This window comes from Heterocephalus glaber, unplaced genomic scaffold (assembly GCF_053883595.1).
Source record: "Heterocephalus glaber isolate CG9 unplaced genomic scaffold, H.glaber_assembly_v1.0 deba00000331, whole genome shotgun sequence".
In the NCBI taxonomy this organism is placed as follows: domain Eukaryota; kingdom Metazoa; phylum Chordata; class Mammalia; order Rodentia; family Bathyergidae; genus Heterocephalus; species Heterocephalus glaber.
Genome location: NW_028258142.1, coordinates 58,899,784 through 58,917,406, shown reverse-complemented (window position 1 = coordinate 58,917,406; position 17,623 = coordinate 58,899,784). Strand labels below are relative to the sequence as shown.

The following is a 17,623-nucleotide window of genomic DNA, read 5'->3' as shown; positions in this document are numbered from 1 at the left end:
GGTCCCTGGGGTGTCACCAGCATCCTGTAAGAACGTACTGGCTCAAGACAAGCCAAAGCCAATCCCGAGCGGGACAGCCGCCAACACAACTCCGCTTGGTTCCCCTCCCGGCAAGGCTGGTTCGACCTACAGTCAACAGGAAGCTCCGGGGAAAGCCAGGATCGCGGCCTCGCAAGGACGCCGGGCGCGGACGCCCGTGACTGCAGGGAGGGTGCGAGCGACGGGACTGAGATTTCGCTTCCTCCACGACCGAGCGTGCGGAGGCCGAGCACGGAGAGTCGCACGGCCGGCCCGCCCGCGAGGCTTGACCCGGCCCTCCCCGCGAAAACAAAGCCCCGGAGCCCTCGGCCCGCGGAGGGCGGGGTCGGCGCGCCCATCGCGAGCCCGCCCCGGGCCACGCCGCCATGTTGGGCCGGCAGCTGTGACCTGGACTCGGGCCGAACCCGAGCCGCAGAGGCAGGGCGGCCCCGGGCAGCCCCGACGCCGGAAGGCGCAGGGGCCGCGCGAGTTCCGGTGAGCGGGGACGCGCGCAGGTAGCGCAGCCCCCGCCCGCGGGCGCCCAGCGGAGAGGCGGGCCCGGAGGGGGCGGGGAGAGCGGGCTGGAGCGGAGGCGAGGGGTGGGGGCCGGGAACTCCCGCCTCCTCGAGGAACGCGTCCCGGCCGGCCGGCCGTCGTCGCAGCCGCCCGCCCGCTCCAGAGGTGGAGGAGCGAACGGGCCCCGCGGGCGTCACTTCAGCCCGCCACCGCCTCCCGTCAGCCGGAGCCGCGGCCGCTGCGACTCGGGCGAGCGTGGCCGGAGCGCAGGTAAGGACCGGACCCCGGCCCGCGCAGCGCTAGGCCCCGGCGCCCGCCGCGCCCGGAGGCGCCCGCGATCCCGTCGGGCGTCGGGAAGTTGCGGAGAAACTTTCCCCTCCCCCGGCCCGGCTCCCACGGGCGTGGCTGCCGCCTGCGCTACCTGCGCGCCCCCGGCCCGCCGCGGTCCGCGCAAGTCCGGGAGCGGCCGGGGTCCGGGGGCTGCCCGCGTGCGTGCCGCCGGCCGCAGCTGTGCTGGGGGAGCGGCCGGGGCTGGGGGCTTGCGAACCCGCGGCCGCCCTGGGTGTGATTGAAAACCGCAACGTGTTTAAAGTTTTCCTTTGTTTTGGGCTGGGGGCTGGGAAACACGCGTCGCGTCCTCTCGGACAGTCCAGTGACCCGGCGCCTGCCGTCGGCCTCGGGTCCCCGTCCACCCGGGTTAAAGAAAATCTTGTTCCCAAGTGTGTTTTTCTTCCTGATAATTGCTTCCAGCTTTGGCTGTGTTAGGCACGGGGCAGAGTTGTTTTAGGAAGCTCTTGGAAAATCATGACTGGTACGGTGAGACTGCTTTAGTTTGTATCTCTGTAGTCCGGATTTGCTTGAATTGTTTTCTGCATAGCGAGTTTAAGCAGGCATGGGACGGTGGTATGCTATTAAAGTAAATAGGAAGTCTCATTGAATCGCAGCTTTACATCCGTGCCGTTTGGCGCGTGTCCTTGTCCAACTGGTGTTTTCGTAGCGGCGATTTCGCTTCTGTGTGACACGGTCGTCCCTGTGTTGGTGCATTGTGACCGTAGGATTGCCGCACCAGAAGAACCTTGGTGATTCTGAATGTGATAAGCCATTCGGCTAAGTTTCTAAGGTTAAATTACGTGCCAGGGCAAATACTATTAAATGTGTACGGGTGCCTATGCATTGAAGGCAAAGTGGGCGCTATTTTCACTATCTTCACTAGCGTGGTGTTTGCGGTACAGTGGGCAGGAAGCATTTTGAGGGACGGGTAATAAAAGTGTGTCGGGTTAGAAGCCATGGATCTTTGCTGCATCACATATAATACTGTAAGAAAGTGTCTCACCAAGGCCATTGTTTCCTCACAAATGTATGAGACCCCTGCCATGTTGACATTTAATTGTATCTTAATTTTTGGACACTGCCTAAACCTCAATAAAGAATTTGAATGGTATTTGGCAGATTATGGAATACTTAATTTGAAAAAAAAATAATCTAAATGTAAGTACAATAATCTAAATGTAAGTACAAGACTGTTCATATCCACTTTTTCGGGATAAAAGATAAAAGGACCCTTAAAATATGTGCTCTGCTATAACCACCATAATGTTATAATAGCTTTAGTTTTGCAGTTTTTGCTGACTTCATAAACCACAAAATTGACTCCTTTCTGTTCAGCCGAAAGTGAAATTACAGCTTTGACCTATCTTCCAGGGATAGGTGGAATTTGTCTTATGGTCAGAGTATGGTATTAATACATGGTCATATATATTTTTTTTTAGTTCAAGAAATTCTTAAGCTGAAAAATCAATGTCTATGCAAATAAACTTCCATTGTTTGTAGTTGTAAAAGAATAAATATGCTAAAAAGATAGCAGTGACCCAGTATAAATGAAATATTCCAACCCCTGGTGTAAGACATGTTTATTAAAATTTCACATTCGCATTATTTTAAGCAGTAGTTTATTACTATGAGTAATTTTTCCTTACAAATATATTTAGTTCTCAGTCTAGTGAGTCAGTTCAGTGTGGACATAATTTATTAGTTTTACTAGCATCGTATGAAAGGCTAGGAATGCTTGGGTGATAAAACCATATTTTTTTAAAAAAACCTGTGAAGAACTGATTTCAATGAAAGTAAAGATCTTGGGGGAGGGAAGAGGCTGTGCCTGGGATTTGCCTTCTGAAGCAGTACAAAATTGTTTTAACCTGGTAGTGGTTGTAGTATAAGTCACTAAAACATATTTGTTTCAGCTACTTTTATATATCTATTTTATTTTACATAAAACTTTTCTTTAAAAAGTCTGTGTGTAATGTAGTCTGTTAGATACCTGTGTTAAGAACTTCACATTTGATGACAGACTGGAACTGGGCACTCCTTTGCAAACCGGACTAGAATCAGTAATGTCCGTAGACCCGAGAGTGTGTAGAAAAGCCTTGAAAATACTACATGCTGACTTCTAAATGAACAATGAACAATCAGAGCATTTTGAAAAAAATATTTATGATAAAGTTCTCTCTTTAGTATGTTAATTACTTTACTATTTTGAGGGAAGACACTAGGTTTTACTAATTTTAAATAGTGTGACTAACATTAGGTAATCAAAATGTTAATTGAATGAGTAAGTACTGTCCTGTCAGCAACTACCCCATCTTTCAGAAAATTAAGTAACATGACAAAACTCAAAACTTTATGGCATCAAATTTAAATCTATTCTATTTCAGTTTAGAAAACTTTAGATCAGTAATTTCAGCCTTAGTTTTGATATTCTTAAGGATGTCATGAAATTCTCAGGTAAAATAAGTTTTTTTGCAGATCTGTAACACCCTGAAAGAAAAATACGGTTTTGTTTCAGAAAAAAGCAAATGACAATGTGGTATTGGGGTTGCAGAGATGTGGAAAATCATTGCCTTTACTTGCTTTAGGCAGTGGCTCGCTGTTTAATGGATGTTGCTTTGCATTGTTGTAACATAGAGTTGAAGAAGAGATCACATCTGTGCCAAAATCTTACATCACAGGAACTTTGTCATGTTAGAAAGGTGATGTTTGTGATTCTGGCTTTGTAGTGTGAATATTTACAGGAAGTTTAGTGAGTCATTGTTCAGAACCCTTACATGGCTTAGGTCACCTTCAGTTCACATTTAAACAGGTTTATAATACAAATACTAATCTTCTCATGAACAGTGGCTGGTTTTCTGTAAAGGAAATCATCTGTTAAAGTATGCTAGTACGGTATTTCATTGGTAGTGTGGGGGGCAGTAGGTATGTACAATGCATATGGCTATGGTAGGGTGTGTATTTTCTCTTCCTCTCAGCTGCTCCAGTGCCACAATTAGGCGGAGTATTGCTCAGCTGCAGCTGCTGAGTGATTATAAACCATCCAGCTCCTGTCTAAACTCAGAGGCAGATTTAGCAAAAGGAGCTATAGTAACAGCAGAGGGTGAAAGAGAAGAGCTGGTGCTGCTGCCAGAATCATTTTAACATGTCTGGATGCCAAGGAATCATTGGCTGCAGCAGCACTACTGTTGTCTTAGAACTGGCAGACTTGGTGGCAGAATATCCTGGCGTGGACTGGCTTTGCTTTTAAGATCTTGAAGCCCACTCCAAGAAACATGGAGAATCCCGTAATTGTAGAGTGTAGCATAATGTGCTGAGGAGGTACAGTTGGGCTGAATTACAGCCTTCAGCGCCTCAACTCCTCTCCGGCTTCCTAACCCTGGGTAGTTGTGACCTTCAGTTTCCTGTTGGAATCCACAGTAAGCCAGGAGACGGAAGGTCCCTTGAAGCATACCATTCACATACCATATACATACTTGGTTCTGCTTTAAACTAGGATTCTTAGAATAACCCTTACTATTTGGAGAGTGGCAGGATTGCTGAAAGGGCCGTTTCTTTGGACTCCCTTCTTCCAGGAGCTGGAAAGCCCTCCAGAGGGGTTATTTCTAGAACTAGCTACCCATGGTATATCCCTGATGCTGACTGAAGTTTACAAGTAGGAACTGTAGGTTCTTTCTCCTATTTTCTTTCCTTATTCCTGGTGTTTTATAAGGTAAACATCAATAAATACAAAGTGCCAGCTATATATATGGCAGCCTCAGGCTGGAAGATGCCACAGGCAAATTTTGCTTCAGTTTGTAAATACACCAAGTAAATAATACAGTAGCATTGCCATCTACTGAAAATCTAGAGACAATTCCCTTTGCTAATCTTGGCTCTACTGGTCGTTCAGGGCTTGGCTAATTTGGGATGGGGGTTAGGGAGCCCTGGACTTGTGTAGTCCAAGGGGAGGAAGAGGTACAGGCAGACCATTCACTAGAACATGATCAAGTATGCATTGTCATGGGCCACATACTTTGCAAGACACTGGTGTGATAACCTCTTCCTTATACTTCCACAGAACCTCTGTGACAAAGCGCACTTCTCCTTGTGTTGTAATTGGTTCTTTCCATGAGTGAATATTACCCTTGGTAGTATAGTGTTCACCGTAGCAAGGAAATTTTTATATTAATGCTTGAGACTAGCCCCTAGACCAGTAAAGACTGAATAAATTTTGAATTGTATATAGAGATGTGATTCTGAGTATATGACTTTGGAACTACTGCTCTTTTGACACACAACAGTTTTGTTTTTTTCTGGCACCAAGGATCGAACTCAGGACCTTGCGCTTTCGAGGCAGGCGGTGGCACCACTGAGCTAAATCCCTGGCTCTCATTTTGTTATTTCTAACAGAATAGAAACTCTTTATAGTTGAACTTACATTAGTCTTTAGCAAAAATTAATTTAAAGAAATGTTTTCTATTTTAGCGAATATAGAAAGTCCAACTTATTTTTTTAAAGCTGAGATTTTTCTGAAATACATTTGGTATTCTATCATGTTAATAATGATAGTCAAAATTGTAACTTAGGTTTGTATCCACCTAGGGCAAAAAGAAAGGGAAGTTCTCACTTCTTGCTGTAAAGTGTGTAGAAGAATGCACAGCTCAGAGGGTCCAGTGCCTGTGGTGGGTTACTGGGTTGGGGCAGGGACAGGAAGTTCGGGGAGGAGAGGACTGAGTTCCCAGCCTCTATTCCCAGCAGTGTGTACATTCCAGGTTTCCTTCAGCTGACTGTGGAGGATGGTTGCTTCTCTGAATTTAACAACATTTATTTTATTTTTGAGAAAGGTCTCATGTCATTCAGACTGGTCTTGAACTCACTGTGTGGTTCAGACTGGCCTCAAATTTGTGGTGATCCTCCTGCTTCAGGCTCCCCAAGTGCTAGGATTAAGGCTGTGTGCTGCCACACCCAGCTCTTCTCTGATTTTTCGTACAGCTTTGTTTCTAAGCATTAAGTAGAAGATGAGGTAAGGTGAAGAAAGTTGGTGATTTGTGTGTAATTGATACTGTTTTTTGGCAAGTTTATTGATTTCTAAGTTTTTTTCTAATGTAATTAGTCTTTTACATATAAGGATGCTTTAGAAATAATAACAATTGGGTATGTTGAAAGGAACAGAAAAGGAAACTTGTGTAATAAGGAAAGAAGTAGAAAGAAGACAATATGGATTTTTATTTTACTTCTAACATTGACAAGCTACGTATCCTTGCTGAATTTAGTAAACTTCCTAGGCCACTTGAAGCTAGTGGTAGTTGGGTCAGATGGCTTTTAACAGCCTTTCAGCCTTAAATAATGTGTGCTTTTGCTACAGTTGAAGGTTTTTTTTGATAAAGATAAAATTTTAAGAAAATATTGTAGTGTAGAGTTTGTATTAAAATTAGATAACAGTTAAGTAATGATTATATTAAAAAAACAGACCCATGAACTTGGCATTGAACTTTCTCAAGTAAAATACAGTTATTCCCTTCGTTGAGTATTTTTTAATCATGTTAACCCAGAAAACAATGCTAATTTTTTTTTTTTTTTTAGGTACGAGGATGGAACTCAGGACCTTGCGCTTTCGAGGCAGGCGTCAAAACCACTGAGCTAAATCCCCAGACCCGTTAATTTTAATATTATAAAAGTGATTGCAGGCCGGGGATTTATCTCAGTGGTTTCGCCGCCTGCTGCACAAGTGCAAGGACCCTAGTTCTATCCCCGGTACAAAAAAAAAAAAAGTGATTGCAGCATGACTGTTGCTCTCTAGGAATTCACAATTGGTTAGAGTTGGCGATGATAATGAGGGTGTTACAGATTTTCTAAATTGGTAGAGCTTCTTAGTGTGATCATCCATTACATTGCTTTTGGTTTTGGGTAGCATTAAGTTTATGATATCTCTGACACTCCTAAAGTCCCTTTGTACCAGACAGATTTAACCTTCAATAAACTGATTCAGTTCTCTAGGCAGGAAGACTTGATTTCTAGACGTTAGTTCTTTACAGATGTTTATGATCAGAAGTACAGCTTCCCCAACACTTTTATAGGAGTTTTATTATCTGAAGACACAACTAAATACAAGGCTTTTAAAAAATTACTATTTGTTACAATAGTACTAGAAAAGTAATGCCTTAATTATCTTCTTGAAGCATATACTGTAGTTGTGATATCAGTTATCAGGTAATCATGATTATTATTTGGATGACAACTTTGCCACATTGTATCAGGAAAATGCACTTTTTTTTAAATTGACAAAAGTGTAGACTGTTGGTTCTGAGTATGTTCTTTTATCACATGTAGTTAATATTTAAAACACAGCAAGCATGGGCATTTGAAAAGGGTTTGGATTTGAAGGTTTGCAAAATAGATTTTCCAAAAAAAGAAAGAAACTAAAATTATAAGTAGATTATATTCCCAAAGTTTGTTAATCAGTTCTTTGAAAATGAAAAATTATTTGCCCGGAAAAGAAAATTTTTAAGTCTGTACTCTTTGAACAAACACATCCTAGAAATCCTACAGATGCTGTAATTATGAGGTGAATGTGCCTATATCAGCAATGGTGAACCTATTAGAGCATTCTGCCCAAATTGCAACCCAAAACTCATTTATGGCAAAGTGCCAACCTTGCAATTAAACCTGAATTTATACTGAAGTTATAGTTTAGAAAAATCAACTCATACATTAACATCTTTTGTCTTAAAAACAAAAACAAATAACAAGGCTGGGCATGGTAGCACACGCCTGTAACCCAGCACTAGGAAGGTGGAGGAAGAGGATCCCTGTGAGTTTAAGGGCAGCTTGGGCTATATAGTGAGTGGAGAAACTGTGCAAAAAAAAAAAGTAATAACAACAAGTGTGCCATAGGTTCCCTACCACTGGCCTGTAGTCTTGCCAGTTACTCCCCTTCTCCACCTTTTAGCCCCTCTCACTGTTTAAAAATCACTCTGATGAGTTCCATATTAGAATGCTAGAACTCTCCCAGGGAGGCCTTGCTGCTGAGCTAACTTGAAGTGTGGAAGCTTCCCTGGTTACCTCATCAGCTTGCTAGGCCCAGTGACACGTGCCTCTTAATCTAATATTATAGGACAGTGTGAAAGATTGGGAATTAAACCAGAATAGTATAAAAAGGGCCTGGGAAAAGGAGGAGTGGCATAATATGGAGTTTATAACTTTCCTTTCATCATCTTTTTCTATTTACCAACTACTCATTCTTCATAGGCATTGGGTTAGGAACTAAGCCTGTTTATGACAGGGGTGGTGCGAAGTGGTACTTTCACATAGATTATCAGTTTAATTTAAATGCTTAAAGTATGTTTCTAAAGTACACAGAAAAAGTGTGAAGGAGATAGGTATTTTTTTACAGATGAAGGAACCGAGGATCAAAAAATATATGTAATTTGAACCTAGAAGTCTGTCCCTTAGGAATAAGAAACAATATTGGAAGGAGGATTTCTTACATTTTTACTTCTCCATTAAATTTACTTTTGAATTGGGGATAGAATTTTTTTTTCATTCATCTTTTTTTAATGGAAGTAGCTTTGTGGTGCATGTTTTATAATAGAAGCCAGATATTAAGGTCAGATATTAATTTTAGTCACTAGCAGAGAAAAATGATTATTACATTAAGCTTGAGCAAATGGTACTCTTTTGTAAGTTTGGGTTTATAATGAAAAATAAGCTATATCCAAAACATTTTAATGTTTTTATAAAATAATATTTAGACCAGATTAGCAGAGATTAACAGTTGTTAGCATGTCTTCTCAATCAAGGTTTTTCTGTCTCAGACAACGTTCAGTTCACTAAAAGGATAATGAACCATGCAAAAGATGGGTTTATTAGCTAGCTAGCCTCAGGTTTAGATTTGTAGTCTGTTTTGTCTGTATGTATAAAGCCAGTCCCTCATGTGTAAATATATACAGTATATTTATTTTATGTATGTCTATATAATCTCTACTCAAATCTGTCTTCTGACTCAAAAACTGGATCAAATGGTTTCTGTACTAATTACATCATTTATTCCTATGTGAGTTAGTAGAAATAGATGGACAGTCTCATTACCTAATGGTTTTCTGTCAAATTTCAGACACCTGCTTCAGAAAGAGGCCCTGTCAGCAGGATAATGATTTGCCCTAGGGCAGACTCACCAACTGTTCAAGGCTGCATTTGGAGGAAGTGATAGGATTCTTCCACACTGGTTCATTCCTTTAGTTTTTTGTTGTTGTTTTGTATTTTGTTGAGACGAGGTCTTGCTATGTAATTCAGGCTGGCCTTGGACTCACTGTGTAGTGCAGGCTGGCCCCAAACTTGGGACAATTCTCCAGCCTCAGCCTCCGAGTGCTGGGATTACAGGTATGCACCACCATGCCCAGTTTGTTCATTTACTTCTTGCTGTCTGTTATACTGGGTTGTTCTATAAATCTTATTGTTACATAAATTTTCACCGTTTGAGAACGCATCTACAGCTGCAAATGAATATTTTGCTACTTACTGATTTGCCACGCTATCAAGTTCTTGAATTGACAAATGATTTCCTTCACCACCTTTGAAGCCTTTTCTTCTTTGACTTCCACTTATTTCTTTAGTTATCTCTATTTAGAATGTACCCTTTGTCCTCTAATAAGCCAGAGCATTGTTTCCTAGTGGGGATACCAGCTAGACTTTGTTAACATCATTGTCCCCCAGAGCACATCTACAGTAGAACTTCTTCATACATCACTCCAGCGGTTCATCATCTCCCCAGCAGTACATCATTGCCCGTGCTTAGCCTGTATATAACATTGGCAGATAGGATTTATACTGTTGTTATTGTGCCAACTCTGAATGACTGGGATTCCTGGCAGTAGAATGTAAGCTGCAGGAGGCTAGAGAGAGATCTTTGTTTTGGATGATGAAATTATCCAAGCATCTTGGACATTGACCTTAGAAAATATTTTTGAATGTAGCAGCAGTCACCTGGCAGTGTCTGCCTGCCTGGGACATTTCAGCTGATAGCACCTAACTAAATTCATACAGTAGCCACTGATATTTCTTACTCAAGACTCCTCGGAGTAGCACACTTAGTGCTGAATTAGTGGCATTAATACTCAGGATACATTCAAATAAGCATTCTAGTTGAGTCTGATGGAGAAGCTGAGGTTTGATTTTGCAGTGACTTACTAAATTTTAAAGAATAATACTTAAATATTCTTCAGGATAGTTATCCATTTATTTTTTATAGTACTGTATCTTGTTCTGTAAATGTATGTCTAGCAGACATTCTTAAAAACTCGGGCGCACATCAATTCTTCTTACATTACATTCATATAAACAAGTCATATGGATATATCTGGTTGTAAAGAGAGCCAGAAAAAGTAGTTTCTAGTAGGGCACCTGACTACTACCATTTACAACTTGACTGCAGGAGGGGACAGTGAATTTTTGGTGGACAGGTAGCCAGCTTTGCCACAGGAGAGGACAGGAAGTAACCCAGTAATTAACGTTAGACCTCTCTATGAAAATACACTGATTGTCTAAACATAGTTAAGAGTGTTGATTTGAAAGGTATGGACTAAGTATTTTGATTTGTTTGTTCACTTATTTTTGTGATATGGGAATTAAGCCCAAGGCCTTTACACTGAGCTGCGTTTCCAGCCCTATTTATTTTTAAATTTGAGACAATCTCGTTAACATGCTAAGTTACCCTGGCTGGACTAGAACTTAGAATTCTTTTGCCTCAGCCTCTCAGATTGCTGGGGTTTTAAGTGTGTGCCAGCATGCCTGCCTGAAACTTTTAATTCAGGCTTTGATATTGGTGTAGAAACAAATTAGTTATGATGGAAGATTTCACATATCTTGGGACCTTCTGAAAGTTTGTTTGCTTTTTTGGTACAGGAGATCGAACTCGGGTCCTTGTGCTTGTGCAGCAGGTAGTGGAACCACTGAGCTAAATCCCCGGCCCGGAAGTTTGTTTGTTCTATTTTTTTTTTTTAATTTAATTCCTGGGTTGATGCTTGTACATTGCTTATGGCAAGTTGCTTTCTTGCCAGTATTCCGAACCTTTAAGAAATGAGATGTTTTCTGGTGTAGCTGGCTTTTGGGTTTTGCATCTGTTGCAAGATCCTACATCTTCAGTTTATTGGGGATGAGAAGTCTCTGCCTACTTGGCCCAGCTGCCCTATTGTTTGTACATTTTTATGACCCTTAGGCATACCAGGAAGAATAACTGATTAGCTCAGTCATGTCACCTTGGCTAATGTAGTACAATCAGCAATAACAATAGCATCAAATACAGCCTAGAAAATGACAGACTGTGGTAACTAGTAATTTGCCATCTTTAACCATAGGAACTAGATTTGTGGTTATATAATATACAGAAATCTAAAAACGAACCAGAAAATTGTATGGAGTAAATAAACCCTTAATATGACGATTTTACCCTTAGGGGAGAAGATTTAAAAGGAATTAGGGGGAAAAAATAGAGAAATAGAAGAAGAGGAAGAGATTAGAAGCAAGGCTGGAAGACAAAGGAAGATTTTACAAACTTTGGGAAACTAGTGAAGAAGATAGGGAAAGAGGAAGAAATAAAAAGAGAACAACAACAACAAAAACTAGAAACCATGTTCAAACAATCAAGAAAAAATAAGAACTAGAAAAGAGAAAAAAAAGAAAAGGAAAAAGGTCCAATTAAAGGCGTATCTCTCCTTTCACTGGTAGACAGCGTGGGCAGAGTCCAGAGTTGAATTGATTAATGCAAGCCAGCAGTAGCTTTATGGTGGGGTACTGGATAATCCCAGCCAGCCTGCACCATTAGTTCCCCTAAGGTTCAGGCAAGTTCCTAGTTATGAGGCCGGAACTCCATTTGTTGAGCCTGCAGCAGCAGTCCATGTGCCTCCTGGTGGCTGGAACTGGGCTCCCTGCAAACTAGAACTCTGCTCCTTGACCTTCTGCTGACTTATACTCCAAATCCTCACAGAGACACCAGGAGTCACTAGATGGAGTCAGCCTTAGCTGTTCTGAGTTCCCAGCTCTCCAAGATGGGTACCAGCCAATCATCTTCTCTTGGATGATGTCTGAAACCGAGTAACTCACCAGCCACTGCCGTTTCCTGTCTGTTCCACTTGTGTTTTTTTCCGTGGAGGCCTCTAGGGTTGCCAGTAGTCACCGTGTATCTGCAGATTTGACCCACTGTTACCATGCTGTGAGTCTGGGCTCTGGGAGAAAGCACAGCTTGCTACCTCCCTCTTTGTTGAGGTCTCTCTTCACTCTCCCTGTGGACCTCAGTTCTTACTTCAGATCCTTCTGGGTCCTGGGGACCCACTTCCCTCCTTCTGCACCTCACATGGCTATATTCCAGTGTTGGGGCACCAATCTTGGAGAGGCTCTTTCTCAGCTACTCACCACTCCACCGTCTTCCCCCTTTTTTTCTTCTGGTACCACGGATTGAACTCAGAACTTTGCACAGCACCACTGACCTGAATTCCCAGCCCCATGGAAATTTGTTTTTTAAAGCAGAGCGTTTGGTCAGTTTAATTTTGTATTTTAGATAGGAAAGAAATCTGTAAAGATATTTGCTGTTTTAAACTTAATTAGGACCAATGGAAAAAGAAGCTAGTGATATAATACAAGTTCTAGAAAGAAGTTTTGGAGATGGGGCTCATAAGGGAAAATTATTCTAGATTTTAAAATGTATGCTCTAGACCAATGATGTCGAACCTTTCAGAGATTGAGCGCCACACTGCAACCCAGAACCCACTTATTTATTGCAAGGTGCCAACACTGCAATTAAACCTGAATAGTGAGGTGTTTTTGTTTTTTTAATTTTGTGAGACAGGGTCTTGCTATGTAGTTCATCCTGGCCTTGAACTCACTAGGCAGCGCAGGCTGGCCTCAAACTCACATCAATCTTCCTGCCTCAGCGTCTTGAGTGCTGGGATTACAGGAGTATACCACAGTGCCTGGTGATAGTGAGAGCCTCTTTAACCAGTTCTTGTGTACTTTTAATTAGACACTCACAGTGTCTTGTGTGTTTTACATATTTGGGCTCATCTTGTATTACCTTGCTCTAGCTTCAGAATCAGTCTCTTATCCAGGGCGTATTAGTTTCTTTTAATAGGTATGTGTGGTTTTGAATGGTTCATTTTAAAATTACATTTTACAACTGCTTGGTTTTGAAATATAAAAAAGCTACTTACTTGTTTGCACATTTTTGTGACTTCTGTATAGAAATCTCTTGTGTCTAGCCAGATGTGGTGGCTTATTCCTGTAATCCCAGTACTGTGGGAGGCTGAGGCAGGAGGATTGCAAGTTTGAGCCCAGCTGGCCAATTTAGTGATTTAGCAAGACCCTGTCTCAGAATACAAAACAAAAAAAAGGGGGAGGGAATAGGGATGTAACTCAGTGTGAAGGCCCTGGGTACAGTCCCCAGTACCACAAAAACAAAACAGAAGTCTTTTGTGTCTGATTGTCTTCCAGTTAATTCTCCTAATTTTCTGTTTAAATAATCCTATTGTGTAGAAATGATTATAATGATTATCATTCCAGTTCATTTTCAATATTAGTTCATCTTATTTTATTCTCTTGTCTAATTGCATTGGTTAGTATTTTCAGAATAGTTTAAAGAATTTTTAAGTAAGACTTTAGTGTTTGTTATTAAGCCTTGATGTGAAAGTTGATCTGAGCCTTAGCTGTAGACATGTAATATGGAAGGATTCTATTTCTATTTTATGGAAAGATTTTGAAATGTCTACGTCCTGTGAATTCCTAGACTGTTTGGTTGTTTTGTTTTGAGACAACATCTTCAGGCTGACCTTAAATTCACCATGTAGCCCGGTTGGATCTTGAACTTTTGGTGATCCTTCTGCCTTAGGCTCCCAAGTGCTAGCATTACAAATGAGTGCTACCATTCCCTATTATTAGATTACCTAGCATCTTAATCTGTTTTCTGTTGGGGTAACTAATAACCACAGACTGGGTAATTAAGGAATAAAGGTTTATTCAGCTTACTGTTTTGGAGGCTGGGAGGTCCAAGGTAGAAGGGGTTGCTAGTGGGCACTCTGAGTCCTGAAATAGCCCAGAGGATCACATAGTGAGAGGGTATACCAGAGACAGTCCAACTGGCTTTTTAAACAAAGTTCTACTGGTACATTTTAGAAATACATAATGATAACATTCATCATAGAGCATCTGTACCTGTACATGATACATCATGCTTTTTTTCCCATTCCCCTCCTCTCCCTCCCTTTTTTTTTTTTTTTTTGGTACCAGAAATCGAACTCAGGACCTTGGGCTTGCCAGGCAAGCAAGGCACCATTGAGCTAAATCCCCAGCCCTCTTTCTCTCCTTATTTATAAAACTTGTTTCCATTTTTTCTTCTATTCTCTTTGTTTTTTCTTTTTTCTCCATTCTTCCCCCCTCCCCCCTCCCTTTTTCTCCTCATTTGAAGATTTTCTCCCTGTTTCCAAATATCTATTATACACTTTGGTCCTTATTTAAACTTTTGGTTTCTCACACCAGAGAAACATGTATGTTGGATTTATTTCACTTAAGAGTATAGTCTTAAAAGTGCATCCATTTAGCTAGAAATGTCCCAAGTTTATCTTTATGACAGAGTAGTACTCCACTATATTAAAAAAAAAAACCCCACATTTTTTTTATCCATTCATCTGTTAATAGGCATTTGGGCTGTTTCCAAGATTTAGCTATTACAAACTATGCCGCTATAACCATGGGTGTGCATATATTGCCGTGGTATGATGCTTTTAATTATTTTGGGAAGATACCAAGAAGGGGAATAGCTGGGTCAGATGGAACCTTTCTTTCTCATTGAATTTTAGTTTTTGGAGAATCTCCACACTGATTTCCACAGTGGTTGCACCAGTCTACACTCCCGTCAGTAGTGGAGCAGGGTTTCTTTTTCCCCACAACCCCTCCCGCATTGGTTATTGGTTAATTTCTTGATAATAGTCATTCTTTCTAGAGTGAGATAGAATCTCAGCATTGTTTTAATTTGCAAAACTCAAATGACAAGTGATGTTGAACATTTTTTCTTATGTGTATTTGCTGTATGTACTTCATCTGAGAAGTGCCTATCCATATCAGATGCCCATTTTTGGATTGGGTCTTTAAATTTGAGGGAATCTGATTTTTTTCAGTTCTTTATTCTAGATATTAGTCCTTTATGTGAGGAGCTGGCAAAAAAATTTTCACACTGTGGGTTGTCTCTTTACTCTGATGGTGGTTTCTTTTGCTGTGAAAAAGCTTTTTAATAAAGAGATCCCAGTTGTTGATTCTTTGTGGTATTTCCTATGCAGTCAGGGTTTTGTTCATAAAGTCTTTGCCTACACCAATGTCTTCAAGAGTTACACATTCTATCTTCCAGCAAATTGAGTGTTTTTGAGTGTTTCTGTTTTAACCGTTTAGTGCATGGTGATAGATATGGGTCTAGTTTTAATCTTTGGCATGTGGAAAGCCAGTTTTTCCAGTACAATTTATTAAAAAGGTTATCTTTCTTCCAGTGAAGGGGTTTGGCTCCTTTGTGAAAGATAAGGTGGCTGAATGTGTTTGAAGTTGTTTCTGTATCTTCTAATCTGTTTCGTTTATCCCCAGGTCTGTGGGGAGTTTTTTGTTTTTTTTTTAATCCTTCCAGGACCATCCTGTTTTATCACAGTAGCTTTGTAGTATAATTTCAAGTTGGGGGTTGTGATGCCCCCTGCCTTGCCTTGCTGCCCATTATTGCTTTTGCTATTCTAGGCCTCTTCTGGTTCCAAATGTTTGTTTGTTTGTTTGTTGAGACAGGGTCTCACTATGTAGTTCAAACTGACCCTGATCTCACTGTGTAGCCTAGGTTGGCCTTGACCTCCCAGCCACCCTCCTGCCTCAGCCTCCCGAATGCTGGGATTACAAGGGTGTGCCACCAAGCCCAGTCCCAAATGAATTTTAGGATTGTTTTCTCTAATTCTGTGAGATATGTTATTGGTATTTTGATTGGGATTGCATTAAATCTGTGTAACAATTTTGAAAGTATGGCATTTTCACTGTATTGGTTCTTCTTACCCAAGATCAAAGGATGTTTTTCCATTTTCTGATATCCCATTTGATCTCCCTTTTTAGATCAGTGTAGTTTTCAATGTAAAGATCTTTTGCTTTGTTCTACCCGAGCAAGTTAGAACTATAGAGATGCCCCACGCTCTTTGTCAGATTTGAGTCTGTTTGTTAAAACTGTTGACTGAGATGGGGCCAGTGTACTGAGAAGCGGTTTGATTTCTCCTTTTAAATCATGCTTTCAATTGGGGAGGGCTCAAGGGGAGAGCAAGTGGAATTTTACAGAAGCAGAACCATGCCAGTTTAGTGGGATGGGGGTGGGGGGTCAAAAAGAAGTTTCACACACTAGGTGAGCTACAAAACATCCTGCAAGTGCAGCAAGTTTACTGCCAAACAGGATGTGGGTTTTGGGTGCTTTGTCCAAGCAGAAGCACACAGTGGTGGTGAGACTCAAGATGGAGTCGGGTTGGTTAGCACAACTTCATTAGGTTGATTCCTAGGCATTTCATTTTCTTAGATGCTATTGAGAAGAATGTTTTTTCCCTGATTTCTCATTGAGTTATGTACAGGGATGCTATTGATTTTTGAGTGTTGACTTTGCTTTTTTTTTAATGCTTGCAGGAAGTTTATTGATATATTAATGCTTGGTGGCCGACTGCACCTTGACTGACGACTCGATGTCATTTTCAGCATCTGTTAGGAATAATATATACAATTAAATTGTTTAAATAAGTGGAAGGTCAGAATTCCAAGGTTCAGCTCATCCTGTTCTAAGCTCTTAGTTAGTTACCTGTGCTTTTTACACTTTCATGCCCCAAATACATATGGACAGAAAAGGCCAGCAACGTGTAGATTCCATGGTCTGCTCACCCTACTGTTGTCGTTCAGTACTGAAAAATTCCAGTTGTCATTTTAACTCTCCAGTGTATCTACTGAGTGTGCCATATGTAATCCCTAAAGTAGTATCAACTCTTTTCTTGCTCTCCAGGAGCAATCTCCAGATGATCTTGTCCTTTTAAAAATCCATCTCCTCTTAGAATCTACCACATACTCAAAAGGTGGCAGGGTTGCTTGGTTCACATATTCAGGCATACTTAATTTGATGGGTTGTCTCCAACTGCCTACTAGTCACTAATAAATGCCCAACTCATTTTATCACTTCACTGTTTTAAAATATCTGTCTCTAGATTGACACATCAAAATGCTGAGAACTCAAGTACATTAAGGCCCTGTATTATGGTAGGAAAATTTACCTACCAGATTTAAGGTTCTGCTCTGCGAACATGGGCACTGGTCACAGTAATCTCTCCAGCAATACCGTAACTTCCAAAAGGAGTGTGTTTGTCACCAGATTCTGAACCTTTTTTAGCTACGTCTTCTACTGGGAAAGCAACAGAAAGAAAAACTGGGCTTTGTGGCCTGGGGCCATCGTGTCCACTTGTGGGAGGACTAGCATTCTGGGGACTCCGGGTGTGTTTCTGGAATTTCTGGTCTGCAGCAACAGCAATGGGTACATGTACGATAGCGTATCTCTTCACACCATCTGACTGTGAGACAACAGTGTGTCCAGGAAGAGATTTCAAATCCTGTGCTTCCTGAACATTTGAGCCTACTAAAACAAAAGGTGGGCAACTGGTCTTGCTGTCGTCTGTCATCACGTAAGGAAAAGTAACTTTTGGTGAATTCTGCAGAAACTGTGGATCCTTATAATTAGATAAATAGAGGGTTGCTTGGG

General features: G+C 41.3%; 1 protein-coding gene across 1 annotated transcript in view; it reads left to right on the top strand.

The window, feature by feature from the left end:
- The first annotated feature begins 671 nt into the window (after positions 1-671).
- The window catches only part of Yes1 (YES proto-oncogene 1, Src family tyrosine kinase), a 75,791-nt gene continuing 58,839 nt past the window's right edge, over positions 672-17,623 (top strand). Inside the window, exon 1 of the mRNA XM_004853180.4 lies at positions 672-804. The gene's annotated coding sequence lies outside the window, so the exon portion shown is untranslated. The remainder of the gene's footprint in view (positions 805-17,623) is intronic.